The sequence below is a fragment of the Malania oleifera genome, unplaced genomic scaffold (genome assembly GCF_029873635.1).
Source record: "Malania oleifera isolate guangnan ecotype guangnan unplaced genomic scaffold, ASM2987363v1 ctg346, whole genome shotgun sequence".
In the NCBI taxonomy this organism is placed as follows: domain Eukaryota; kingdom Viridiplantae; phylum Streptophyta; class Magnoliopsida; order Santalales; family Ximeniaceae; genus Malania; species Malania oleifera.
The window spans coordinates 1-14,711 of NW_026651896.1; positions in this window are offsets into that span (position 1 = coordinate 1).

The window sequence follows — 14,711 nt, forward strand, 5'->3', positions numbered from 1 at the left end:
ATGAATGCAAATTAGCTGTATATTAACATAAATAATTTAAATATGAATTCATATACCCTCACGTACTGTACATGTTACATGTCATGATTCCTACCTCTCCTGACCTTTTGAACTCAGAGCGATCGAAGAGTGATCTCTTCTCCATGACTTCTCTCCAGATTTCTGTCAAAGTCATCCTAGATCATTGCACTTGCACTTACACATGTCAAAATCTCAAGCAAAAATATTAAATTAAAGCAATGCTATACAATATAACCATGGCATAGAATTAAGCAGTTTAAATCCTTTAATTAGTTGTGAACATCTCTCTAAACAGTCACAGCCAGCCTACAGTTCGTGGATTTTAAAACTATGGTCATTTAAATTTCCAAGTGGTGTAATCAACACCACAAAATAATGGAGGACTGTAGTTCGATTGTCCCTCTTCGAATGGGGGATACCCCCAATTCGAGCCATTGCAGATCTTTTTGTAAAAACATTAAGTTAGTGCAATGATGCTCTGATGCCAATTGTTTTAGAATTGGATATTCCAAGAAGGGGGGATTGGAAAATTTAAGTTTATCTCATAGGTTAAAGATAATACCTGGATAATACAATCTAGGGTCTTATAGCAATTCCAAAGGCGGCCATTAATATTTAATGTACAAAAATTTAAATCAAGTGCATCATCCACCACCATAAAACATATATGTGCGGTATAAATATAAAGTGTAGAAATATAAACCCCACCAAAGGGGCACACGAGACGTTATCCAGGATCAGCCAACTGTGTGCCTACGTCCCCGCCTATAGCTCGCAGGCACGAGGTTCACTAATTAGCTCATTTACGGGTGGAGCGACACCTAATACAAGTAAGGGTAATTAACACAAGGCTACTCAATCTTTACAAACTCTCCTTGCGGGGTGGAGAAGGTGTAGGTCAAATTACAGGGGCTGACCCCAACCTGATTCCTACAGGCAAGATCAAACCCCTAAGGCCATGCTTGGAAATACAACAATATTTTCACAAAGAAACGGTATAGTAATTTATGCTTCTCAAGGTAAAGCAGGAAGTACCCAATGATGCTCAATCACAAATGCCACCAATATGAAATTAATAAGAACACATGTTGATTTAATAGTACTCTCAAATAAACTATTTACTCATCGAAGGTGTACTCAGTGCAATGAATGAAAGTGCAAACCAGTTACAGATCTTGTATAACCAAAGAATTATCAATCAACCTGCTCACAAGATATCGATCAAATCTCAAGTATATCAACCGTAGGTTATCTTAATCGAGTAAATGTAAGTAATGTATAAGCTTTGTTTGCAAAAGATGGTTAATCTTTGTATTAGTAAGGATGTCTAAAGTAAGTCAATCGAATATTACAAAAACGATTAAATATTGATATAAAAAAATTACCATTTCTAACGTATGTTCAAAATAAATCACCCAAGATATTGAAAATGTATTTTGAAAAATTTTTGCCACCCAAAAAATAAATATAAACTTCATAAGTTATTGCAATGAATATGCACTACTCAAAAAGTTTTATACAAGTCTTCTAAGATGGACTTATTAACAAAGTCCCCGTTAGAAACTTAGGGTAGCTCTCAACGAAAAAAAAAACATATCACCAAACCAATCAAAGAATGCAAACCTTTCAAAAACAATTCAATTCAATCAACTACAGAGAGTTTGGGACATAGTAGAAGGTAAGTATGAGTGAAATGAAGTGTAAAAGGGGAGTAGTTAGGAATTTGAGCTTGAAGAGAATTTCAATCAAGTGGCTAATATGGTTTTCAATCATCCCAATGAAGGGGTATAAATAGGATCCTCTTGAATATAACGTTAAGGACAAGGTGGATTTATTAGAAAAGTTAATGTGATTTTTAAATTAATATTTTAACCCGTTTAACCGACTTAACCGCGGGGTAAAAATAGGTCCAACACGAGAGCACAGTCGACAGGACATATTCGGTCAATCGAAGTTCTGTGGTTCGGTCGACCAGACGTCAAAAATGAACTGCCTAGGTTGGCGATGGACGGACATGTATGTCCGAGGCGATTTTTGCAATTTGCGAGGTTCATCGACCAGGGGTCATTTTAGAACTAAGCTGGTCGGTCGGACGGGCATTGGGTTCCCACATCGTGGAGGGAACTCGGGGCTCGACCAGAAGTCAAAAACTGTTGATTAGGGACGTTTCGGGGGTCGACCGAGAAGCCCATTTGAATTGTCCATAGCGCGGTTTACCGGGCTTATGGTCAACTGGTTGACCCAGATCGGGTTTGTTGATCGAGGTCAGCATGAACTACCACAGGTCGATCGGCCGAAGGTTGCACATGTGTGCATTTCGGTCATTGTGTCAATAACATCACTTATTAAGTGCCAACATATACAAGTATGTGAGTGAGTGTGCCTTATGGCAGTTCTCTATCTTTTTGAAACACAAAAAAAATATCTCGTGGTGGGTCGACGATCGACGAAGAGGTTTGGATCCTAAGGTTTTATAAGAATCATTTTTATTTTTGAATTACCTATCCTATCTTGTAGGTGAGCAAGTAGTGGTTAAATCAAACCTATTTACTATTTACGACACTTGTATAAATGAATAATAAACACATATATTGGGTCTTCCAATACGTTAATCTCTTCTTTGTACCATCATATGATCTGCAATTTAACTGCAAATGAACTAGATAGCCATAAATGTCTGAGTATTTGTCATAATTCAAAATCAGGGTATGACCCATAAGGTCAACAGAGATGCCAGGAAGCCATATGATCCCAATCTTGTTGATGTCGTTCCATAATTGTAGAGCTATCGTCTAAGCCTCAGAACGTTGATTGTATGCGATGGATCGTCCATCTTGAGACGATGATTCATGTTTTGTTAAGGCTCAACGAAAGGCCTCCACATCTCCCAAGAAGAGACTAAGCTTCAGATCGTGGGTATTACAGCTAGTGAGCTTATCCTTCAACGCGGGGTGGGTGTACCAAAGTTCTTCCATGGGAGAAAAGGTAGAGTAGAGAGAGTGTAGAAGCTACAAAAACAAGGGGGGAGACGACTAGAGAGCGAGAGAACAGGTAATTTGATGGATTTGGGCTTGAGCTATCGACACAACAATTATGACCAGGCAGCTGGAAAAGACCTGAACAAATAAAGTTTGATTTTCGGCAGGACTAGATCCCTTTAAAAACTTTGACGTCCCAATTGAGTCCTTTTGATTTTTAATTAGAAACTGAGTTTTGTTGTCACGTCCCGAAACCCAAAGATGGGGCCCGGGGTGTTGATAGACCATTCACACGCACTATCGATACCAGTTCACGCAGTGAGAAATAATAATTGTAAAACATTCCAGATAGGAATATGCGGAGTAATCTAACCATCCCAAAAACACGGTGTGATCCATCATATCTGTATTACATCCCCAAATTTTTTTAAATACATAGAACAATACAATGTACCTTTTCTTAGAACCACTCAAAATTAAACAAAAAACTAAACCCTGTTGCCCCCGGAAAACTTCTAAGCTCGATCACCTGAATAAGACCGAAAAAATGTAATAAATCGTCGGGGGTGAGACCACTTCTCAGTAAGGAAGGAATAATTATAATAGTGTGTGGAAAATGGTGTAGCAAATACAAATATCGCTGTTTAATAATTCAAGATTAACTGAAAGGATACACACAGGACGTCGTACTCACGTATAATAACCAAATTTATAACAAAAAGTTTTCAAGGATGAGGAGATACACGCCCATACATGTAAGCCCCTTTGCTCGATATCGTTTGTAACCTTGCCCTTTTAATTGAGTTATGACTAAAGTGATTACTGATCCGGGCACTAACCTGACTAAATTAGCACTAAGGCGGAGAGTTTTTACGTTGCTCTAAATATCATTGCAGTTAAATTCCACACACATACCACTCACACAATATCAATTAACCGCAGAGATCCACGTTAACATACACACCACAAACACATCCAAAAGGATAACATACACTTCATTTTCACATCACCAAGGAATACCATATACTTAATTCACATCCAATAAGAACACACCAGAACTTCCCAATCAGACCTATACTACTCATAGTTAAATCGGGAGAAAACGATACAATATCCTCATTCACTGCCAAGTTTTATCCCCTTATAAAATGACCATATGGCGACCCTCCTCATATCCACTGCCAACGTTATATGGTGATATATATCAGTACGATATAATGACCTCCTCATATCACTGCGAACACTATATCGTAATTTCCATCAACCACATTACAATACGAGGACATATTAGTGCATTTACCACACATCATTTACACATATCAATGCATTCACAACAGTATTACAAACATCTCACACCAAACAAAACCATCCAAACCATTAATGCATTTTCAACCGTATTCGTAACCAATCTAATATGAAAATGTTAATCTCATGTCACACCTAGTTTTTTCCCAAATATAAATTCTATTCAAAATCATCATTTTTGGAATGCCTAAATTGTCAGAAAATCATACTATAAATATACGCTTTTATACTCGAAACAAACTGGTTCAAAATTAATAAAAATAGGTATAACTTACTCCCCTTACCTATTTTTCCATAAACAACCCGAAATGAATGGAAAAACCAAGACCCTAACTGCTCAAATCTAGGATGATTGTAAACCTACGTGCTGGGAAGAGGAGAGGGGATTTTGGAGTACTCGGGAGCTACCAGGAGGCTTAAAGTAGAGAGGGAGATGAGAGAGATTGGGGCTAAAAGAGAGAGAGAGGGTGGAATTTTGAAAAAAAAAAAATGACCTAAGATCTATTTATAAGTGGGCTATCCCCGTAGAAAACTGGCAATGGTTTTGTTGGCCATCCTGAAATCGTTGATAGAAAAACCTGAGTTAGAGAATACCGAGAGCCTTTTTGGAGGAAACTGTCGACGATTTTTATTTGAAGTTCCCCAAATCGTCAACGATTTTGTCCTGTCCTTCACGATTTCTTATTTTTCTTTTCCTTTATTTATTCCCTTTTCTTTTAATTATTTTTATTTTATTTTATGGGTTCGTTTTACTACAATTGTAATTTTTAAATTGAGTCTTTGATTTTACAAAAATAAAGTCTCACAAATTTTCAAATCAAGTTGTCAGGTTTTTGAATAAAATTTTTTTCATTTTTCTAATCCAGTTTCCATCATCCTGGTATAGGTTCTTTTAGTTGCAAATTAATCTCATTTAGGTCCTATAATTTCAACATAAATAGGCTACATTATTTAAGGTGAATCCTATTTCTTCAAAGAAAGTGAAGTCATTTTTAAATTTCAAAAATGTGGTTTGTAGACACCCATTTTTTCCCGACCCAATATAACAAATTATTTATTTATTATTATTGATATTACCATTATTTTATTATTTTATTATTATTACTATCATCACTATTTCTTACTCTTTTATTATTATTATTATTTTAAAATGCTAAATATAATTATTATTATTACTATTTTACTATGATTTGTCATAGTTATTCTTATTATTACACCATTATGTCTTATTATTATATTATTATTTGGTCTTATTATTATTATATATTTATTATTATTATTATTTCTTATTTAGTTGTCAGTCTATTTTTATATTTTCATTAGTGTTATGGTTATTATTATTATTTTATATTGTACTTATGATTATCATATTTTCGTTATTTATATTACTGCTATTTTACTTATATGATTATTCTTACTATTATTCCCATATATTTTGTTATTCCATAATACCATAAGGTATAAAAGGAGACAAAAAAAATGACAAAAATAAAATAAAAATAAAAAGAACAAGGATATAGAGAGGGGGTGAAACCCTAGGGTTTCTCGGCCCCTCCCTATTTTTTTCCTATAAAGCACACACGCACACACCCAAGGAGACAGAGCCGGGGTGCACAGAAAGTAAAAACCCATCCTGCTATAGCCCGACCCCTGCTCTCATTCTCTCCCTCTGTCTTTCTGCTCCCTGCTGCTCCGCACAGTTTCTCCAGCCAAAACCATCTCTCCCACATCTCCCTAAAACTCCCGTCCTCTCTCCTTCAGACTCTCATTCTCTCAGACCTCCCCTGTTTCTCTGCCTTTCTTTCTTGGCTCCCCTAGACCTCCCTCGGTCTCTCCCCCTACTCTTTGCTATTCCCCACATCCCCAGCCACCACTCCGAGCAGCACCGAGCACACAGCGGTAGCCGAGACTCCTTCAACACCCCCTCTTTCTCCTGCAAGATTTCCTCTATTCCAGCCACGCACTAGCAGGACCACAGGATTTCCCCTGTTCTCCGGAACTCTAGCCACCACGAGCACCAGCAGCGTACCAGCTTCGATGCTTTCGCTGCTCACGACCACGACTCCATCACCGGCCACTCGCTAGCAGTAATACACTCCACAAGTCGTCCCTCCGACAACACCTCACTGCTGGAACCCGAGAGTGTTCCATGACTGCCTGCAACTATAGCAGCAGTTGCCTCCTATTTCCGCCTCAACCCAGCTCCGGCTCCACCATCAGTACCCAACTCCTACGGTACACCCCCTCTGTAAGTCCCTCTGTAAACACATGTATATTTATGCTTATATGTATAAACCATACTAGTGTTATTGTTATATATTATTGTTAATAATATTATTATCGTGTGAATATCATTATTAATAATGTTGTTATATTGTTTGTATATTACCATCAATAATATTATTATATGGTTTGTATATTATTTTTAATATTGTCATTATATTGATTATAAGGGTATTGTTATTATGTTGATTGTATTTGTATTAATATTGTATGATTTATATATTATTATTAGTCATATTGTTTTGTAGTTGGCTCATTATCATTAGCATTATTATTATATTAATTATATTAGTATTATTACTATATTGTTTGTATAGCATTATTGGTAAGATTATTATATAATTAGCATGTTACTATTATTGGTTATATCATTGTTAATTTATTAAGTATTACTATTAGATGAATTGTGTTAGTATAAATGTTATATTATTTGTACATTATTGGTAGTATTAAGTACATTGTTTATGTATAAATACAAGCATATTGTTTATTATTGTTAAATCATTATTATTATTATTATTATTATCATCATTATTATAATTAGCATGTTATTGATATTTTTAGGGTTGATTGCCTCTATACAGATTGATTATTAATTTTAGGGTTATGAGTGTTTTCATATTATTATCACATTTTAACTTTAGGATTTGTTATGTTTCCAAATTATTAGTACATATTTTTTAGGATTTTTGATTTATTTCCATTTTATTGCACGTTGAAGTTTTTAGGGTTTGATTATTTCCATATTATTGTATATTTATTTTTAGGTTTGTCTAAATGCCATAATTTCGTCTTATTTGTTTCCATGTTTGTTTATATTTAACTTTTAGGGTTTGATTTATTGTCATGTTTCCTTTATTGTTAATATTGGGTTTTGTTAGTGTTATGTCAAAGTTTTTATTATTTATAATTAAGGCTTTTGCCTGTATTTGTTAGGATATATATTATTATCATATTGTATAGTTATTAAAATTATGATATATATGTATTATTAGTCTAGTAGTATTATTATGGTATGATATTAATATTTACGTGTTATGATATATATAAATATTAAAGTGGTATTATAATATTGTATTGGTATTTATGTGTTATTAATATTATGAGATATATATGTGTTATTATTATAGTAGTATTATTATTACAGGTAATATATTATCATTATAATATATTAGGGCTATTATTATCACATATTTCTGGAATTTTCAACTATATCCTATGTTTATATTTCGTATTACGGTATCCATTATTTCTAGTATTTTGGTATTATTTTAGTAAGTATTTTTATATGGGTATATTCCTATGATTTTAATATTAGGGTATGAGCTTTCGCGCTTCAAGTACCTTAAGCTCTGAGGGAATATATATGTATATATTACATTTATTTATTTGTTTTTCTTATGTATTTATAAATTCATAAAATGAGTAATTTAAAGACTTTTTAAATTAACGTAGGAATAATTCTAAATTAATTAGGTACCATTCATAAGAACGGGCGCGTAGGGGGTGTTCGTACCTTCCCCTCGCGTAACCGAACTCCCGACCCCAGCTCTGGTAACGTAAGCCCATTCCATCCCTAACGGGGTAGTAATCATGTGTTCTAACCACACTAAAGGTTAGTGGCAACTCCAACATTTCATATTTTTCCTTGAAAATTAAAAATGATTTTAATTTCGTGGGCCGGGGCACACGCGCTCCGGGACGTCGCGACAGCTTGGCGACTCCGCTGGGGACATTAGAGAGTCGAGCCAGTAATTAATTAGAAATTATCCCAAGTTCAAATTTAATAAATCTTTTAATTACTCCTTATTTTGTGAATATTGTAATTTGTAAATAACTTTGATTAATTGTAAATATTTTATTTCCATAATTTACAAACAACCTTAATTAATTAAAAATATTTTGTTTCCTAATTTTTTCAATATTAATTGTTGATATTTTGTTTCCAAATATTCTAAATAAGCATATTAATTGTAGATATTTTGAATAAGCATATTAATTATAGATATTTTGTATGCTAATCGTAAATATTTTGTTTCCATATATTTTTTTAAGTAAGTATATTAACTAAAAATATTTTGTTTCCAAATTTTTTTGAATAAACATATTAATTGCAGATATTGTGTTTCCATACCTTTTGAATAAATATATTGATTGTAGATATCTTGTTTCCATATTTTTAATAGCATGTGAATAAATGTGGAGGTAGCGGGATTAGATTAAAATTGAATTCACACACTTTCACACTCTATACCCGAGCTTTCCTTGTTAGGATTAAATAGGAGTGTAATAGCGTCAGTCCCTTCGTGGCAGAGCTTGATGGGACTCGCGAACCACTCTGCTCAGTGCGGGTTTTATCCGGACCCCTACGGGGGAGGATGAAATTCCAAACTGGGGACCTTTTATCAATAGGGTTAGAACCTACCCACACATGTTTGTACATAGTTTTCCTTGACTAGGATATAGCCATGAAGAACCCTATATATACATATCTACCCTGGGTCGGGACATCCTTCTTCCCATACCGTACGTTGTATATATGTTGTGAGATACCTTGTATTATACCATGCATTTTGCATCCATTTTAGACTTACATACTACTTAGCCAGTATTCTGAAAAAGCCCAATAATGAGACCATGGTCCATCCTTTCAAAGAATGAAGAACTTGGCCTAAGCATTTTAAAATGGGTCGGCTCAACCCTTTTCAAATAAATCGGCCCCAATTCTTTAAAAACAAACTTGGGTCCGACCTTTTCTTAAGCAAAAATTTGGCCCAAGCCTTATTTTTAAAAAAGGGGTCAAACCCAGATTTCAAAAAGTGGGCCTTGGCCCTATTACCTACAAATCCAAGCAAACATTTTCTAACACAATCCAAGCCCAATTCCTTTTCAACTAGGGTCTGACCCCATCATGAAATAGCTTGAAGCCCATGTTTTAAAACACTTGAGGTCTAAGTACATATTAAAGTCCACAAGCCTGTATTGAGCAAATCCAATGGGTTGACTAGCCTGGGTCAACCCCAGTCCTATATCATAACCTGACCTTTCATACGTGGACTGTCATCAAGGAAAGAAATGGTTAAGGGAAGAATTGAATCAAAATTATTAGTGGGATGTTTTCAGAATTTTGGCAAAGTAGTTATTGCATTCATGCTTTCCATTTCATGTGTAGCCATGCACGATTGGTTGCATACATGTTCATATCCCTATTGGTAGGTACACCCATGCATAAACACCCCTTGCCTAAGATAGAGCCTTGGAGAATCTTGTATATAAGCCTACCTCGGGTGGGGGATATAAGCTTCATCATTTTCAATTTGGTTTCATGACTGCATGCATTGTTTTGAGTTGTATGATACCTTTACTAACATGCTGCATTCACATAGGCATCCTGTCTACTTCATCAAGGTTCTGTAAGAGATCTGAATCATTCATAAGGAACACAGTGGCTTACCATGAGATTGAGTCCACAGTACAACAATATTCAGAAAGTCAGCAGAACAAGTGGGGTGACAGTCTTACTCAGAAATCTATCATCAAACTACCAGCTCTGACTTTCATCAACATGAGATCTAATTCATTATACGATCTAAAAATCATTTGGAAGGAATGGACCCCTGCACGCCGTTTAAAATTCTCTCAGACATATGGGCACATTGGTTTCTTGTTGCATATATCGGTAAATATTCATGCCATAAAAGCACTGGTTGAGTTCTAGAATGCACCATATCGTTGCTTTACAATGAACAGAATCGACCTGACACCAACCATCGAGGAGTATACTTTGCTTTTGCGTCTGGTCAAGTTACAGACACCATACAAACCTTATGTGCAAGATGCTAGTGTTTCATTCGTGAAGGAGATGTACGATGCTGTCGGCGTCAAAATCCAGAAAACATTCTCGAAGGGAGGTGCAGAAATGAGGAAAATCTCTTGGAAGCAGTTGAAAGAAATAATCGAAAAAGAAGAAAAAGAAGAAAAAGAAGAAAAAGAAGAGGTTCAGATACATATAATGGCACTAACTATTTACGGTTTGATCATTTTTCTGAAAGAACTAAACATGATCTATTAAGCCACTGTTTCATTTGTAGCTTCTGATTTGGGGATAAACAAATCTGAAACTAAGCGTCGTTGTGATGTACTAGAGAAATGCCTGAAAGCTATTGAGGGATCCAATACATTCAACTCTGTAGATCCCAATGATCTGTGCCTCGTGCCAAAGGTCACCCTGCCATCGAAATTCAAAGTACCAGATTTTGAAAAATTTGATGGAACTCATTGTCCACGAACACACCTGCGCCTGTATTGCCAAAAAATGGCTGCACATACCAATAATGAGAGACTAATGATGCATTGATTTCAAGATAGCTTGACAGGGGCAGCTATTAGGTGGTATATTCAACAAGATCGGGCCCGGATCCGCACATGGAAAGATCTGGCTAATTCTTTCATAGCTCAATACTGCCATGTTATAGAAATGGCACCCGATCGTATGACCTTGCAGAGTATGCAAATGAAACCCACCGAAACATTCAGAGAATATGCATATAGGTGGAGGGACATATCTGTCCAAGTAAATCCTCCGGTGGAAGATAGGGAGGCTATTTCCCTATTTGTGAATACGTTGAAAGATCCTTACTTCGGGCATCTCCTAGGGGCAACCCCCCATGACTTCATGGACATCGTTTCTACCTGAGAGAGGATTGAGACAGCCATCAAAGTCAGAAGAACTAAAAGTTAAATTTTTGGTGAACTGACTTTTAAGAAAAATTGGTTTAACAATCAAGCTCAAATGGGTTAACAAATGGTAAATCAATATTTGGTTCTTTGTAGGGATACTTGTCAGCCAAAGATGACCATCTATCATTCAATCAAAACATGATTAACGGACCGACATGAGATTCATGGAACCAAAAACTATTTTACTGAGGCTTTGAAAACTTCTTCGCAGTATTTGAATTCATAGAGTGACGAACATTATTTCATCTTCCTTTACTTCTGTTTCCTAACTTGAATTTTCATAACTATCGTCCGTTTGTGGCTCATGAATACTGGCATTTTTGTTTTCCTTATCTTAGGATGAAACACGAGTAGACAAAATTTTGGAAATTGAACTCTTGACGTAAGTGATATACGAAAATGCATAATTTCATTTCATTAATAGAAAAGGAAATTTTTGAGACACAAGCGTTAACAAATTGCAACAAAAGAAAGAAGAAAACAAAAGCATCTTGAAGGGGGCGGACGATCAAAAGTTTGCCACTTGAATTTCTCCGTTTCCATGGTCAAAGAGTAAACCCATTCATTCAGACTATATGTAGAATATCTCTGATCCAAAACTTGCTGTACTCCTTTGACTGATTTGAACGTCAAAATATTCTTTTAATATTGCACAACGGGCTCCTCCGTTTTAATCGCCAGTAGACCCAAATCTCTTAAGGTTTGTAATTTATGCTTAAAATGCCAACATTTTTCAATTGAATGACCTATTGCCCCAGAATGATACTCGTATTGAGCATTTGGATCGTACCACCTCGGGAAAGGGGACTACAGCAACAATCCTGGTACTGGTGCAACCATTTGAATTGACACCAATTGCGGGAACAATTCCGCATAAGTCATCAGAATAGGTTGAATTTCTTTTCTTTTTCTTTCCATCGGGGGTTCCCCTCTCATGTCCTGAACATTCAGCTGCCTTGTAACAGGCTTAGGTCCTAGGAAAATTGCTTGGGGTTGCCCACCTAGCTGCACTATTTGATGGACTGTGGGTTTGTAAGCAAAGTTCTTATTAGTCCACTGGGTCTTACCCTCTTGGTGAGGATGCCCCTAAATCATCTGTGCTTCCTTGTCTTTCTTCCTCTTACTCGGATCAGTTTCTGCGCCATTACTTTTGGTTCTTTCGACTTTGATGGCCATTTCAATTCTCTCTCCTATAGAAACAATATCCATGAAGCCATGAGGGGTTGCCCCTAAGAGATATCCGAAGTAAGGATCTTTCAATATATTCAAGAATAGGGAGATAGCCTCCTTATCTTCCACCGGAGGGCTCACTTGGATGGACATGTCCCTCCATCTATATGCATATTCTCTGAATGTTTCGTTAGGTTTCATTTGCATGCTTTGTAGGGTCATGCGATCAGGTGCCATTTCTATCACGTGGCGGTACTGAGCTATGAAGGAATTTGCTAGATTTTTCCAAGTACGGATTCGAGCTCGATCCTGCTGAGTATACCATCTGATAGCTGCTCCAGTCAAGCTATCTTGAAAGCAATGCATCATTAACCTCTCATCATCGGTGTGTGCAACCATTTTCTGGCAATAAAGGCGCAAATGGGTCCGAGGACAGTGGGTTCCATCGAATTTTTCGAAATCCGACATCTTGAATTTTGGCGGCACAGTGACCTTTGGCACTAGGTAAAGGTCACTAGGGTCAACGGAGTCGAATGTATTATACCCTTCAATTGCTTTCAAGCGCTCCTCCAATACGTCACAACGACGCTCAGACTCAGATATGTTTATCTCCATATCGAAAGTTACTAACGGGGAAGTTCCTGCCACATGAAACCCTTGTGTTGGCACAGTAAGGATGAATGGAGGTATATTTGGCATTGGATCCCTCATGATGCCAGGTGGTGGAGCTGATGTTTGTCCATGATTTGGGGTGAGCCCTGGAGGATGAGTAGGGTCCGTATCTGTCTCAGGATCATTCTGTATCGCATTTTCTTTGTTCATCAATAATTCCATAATTTTACTCATTTTCTCAGTCAATTCTTCTTGTCTTTGTTCTATGCCCAGGACCCTATTTTCTAGTTGTTCACTCATTTCTCTTGCCTTTCGCCTAGTATTGTACGGATGCGTAGTGGTCTCAATATTGCTTTCGATTATTCAGGCAGCTTCTTTCCTTGAGAGAGCTGTGGACCAAAATTTTCTTTTTAGAACCGAATGCATGAATGTGTGAGTATTTAATGCATGACCATGGGATGCAATAGGTGTTTATGCATGGATCTAACTAGTGCACTTATACATATAAACAAAGATATGAATATGCATGTAGCCTCTCCTACATGGCTATGCGTGAAATGAAGTGCATGATTGCGATGTAACCTAAATGACTACTTTGCCAAAATTCTAGAAAAATTCCACTAATGAAAGATTTCACAACCATTGATGGACGACAATTTTAGTTCAAATCTTTCCTCAATCGTTTCTTTCTTTGTTGATGGTCCATGTACCTTAGATCCTACAAAGGATCAGATTATGATCTAACTTTGGGGTTGACCCAGGTTAGTCAATCCATTGGATTTGTTCAATGTGGGCTTGTGGACTTTAACATGCACTTGGATCTCGAGTATTTTAAAATATGGGCTTTAAGTCATTTTATGATGAGATCAGACCCTACTTTTAAAAAAGACTTGGGCTTGGATTGTTTAAAAAATGTTGGCCCGAATTTTTTTAGGTAATAGGGCTGAAGCCTATTTTCGAAATCTGGGTTTGACCCTTTTTGAAAATCAAGTATGAGCCGAGTTTTTACTTAGGAAAAGGTTGGACCTATGCTTGTTATTTCTTAAAAAAATTGGGTCCGAGTTATTTGAAAAGGGTTGGGCCGACCCATATTTTAAAATACTTGGCCCAAGTGCTTTATTTTTTTTTTGAAAGGATGGACCATGGTCTCATTATTGGACTTTTTCAGAACACTGGTTAAGTAGTATGTATGTCTAAAATGGATGCCAAATGCATGATATAATACAAAATATCTCACAACATATATACAACATACTATACATGGAGAAGGATGTGGCTCCTGTCCCGACCCAGGGTAAGTACTTATATACAGGGTTCTTCATGGCTCTATTTTAATTAAGGAAGACTATAGACAAGTATGTGTGGGTAGACTCTAATTCCTATTGATAAAAAGGTTCCCAATCTAACCTCCATCCTCACCCAAAAGGGGTTTGGACAAAATTTAAATTGAGGGGAGTGGTTCGCGAGTCCTCACAAGCCCTACCACGTGGGGACAAACGATATTATACTCCTTTCTAATCTTAGCAGGTAAAGCCCGGGTATAGAGCGTGAAAGTGTGTGAATTTAAATTTAACCTAATCCCGCTATCCCCACATTTATTCA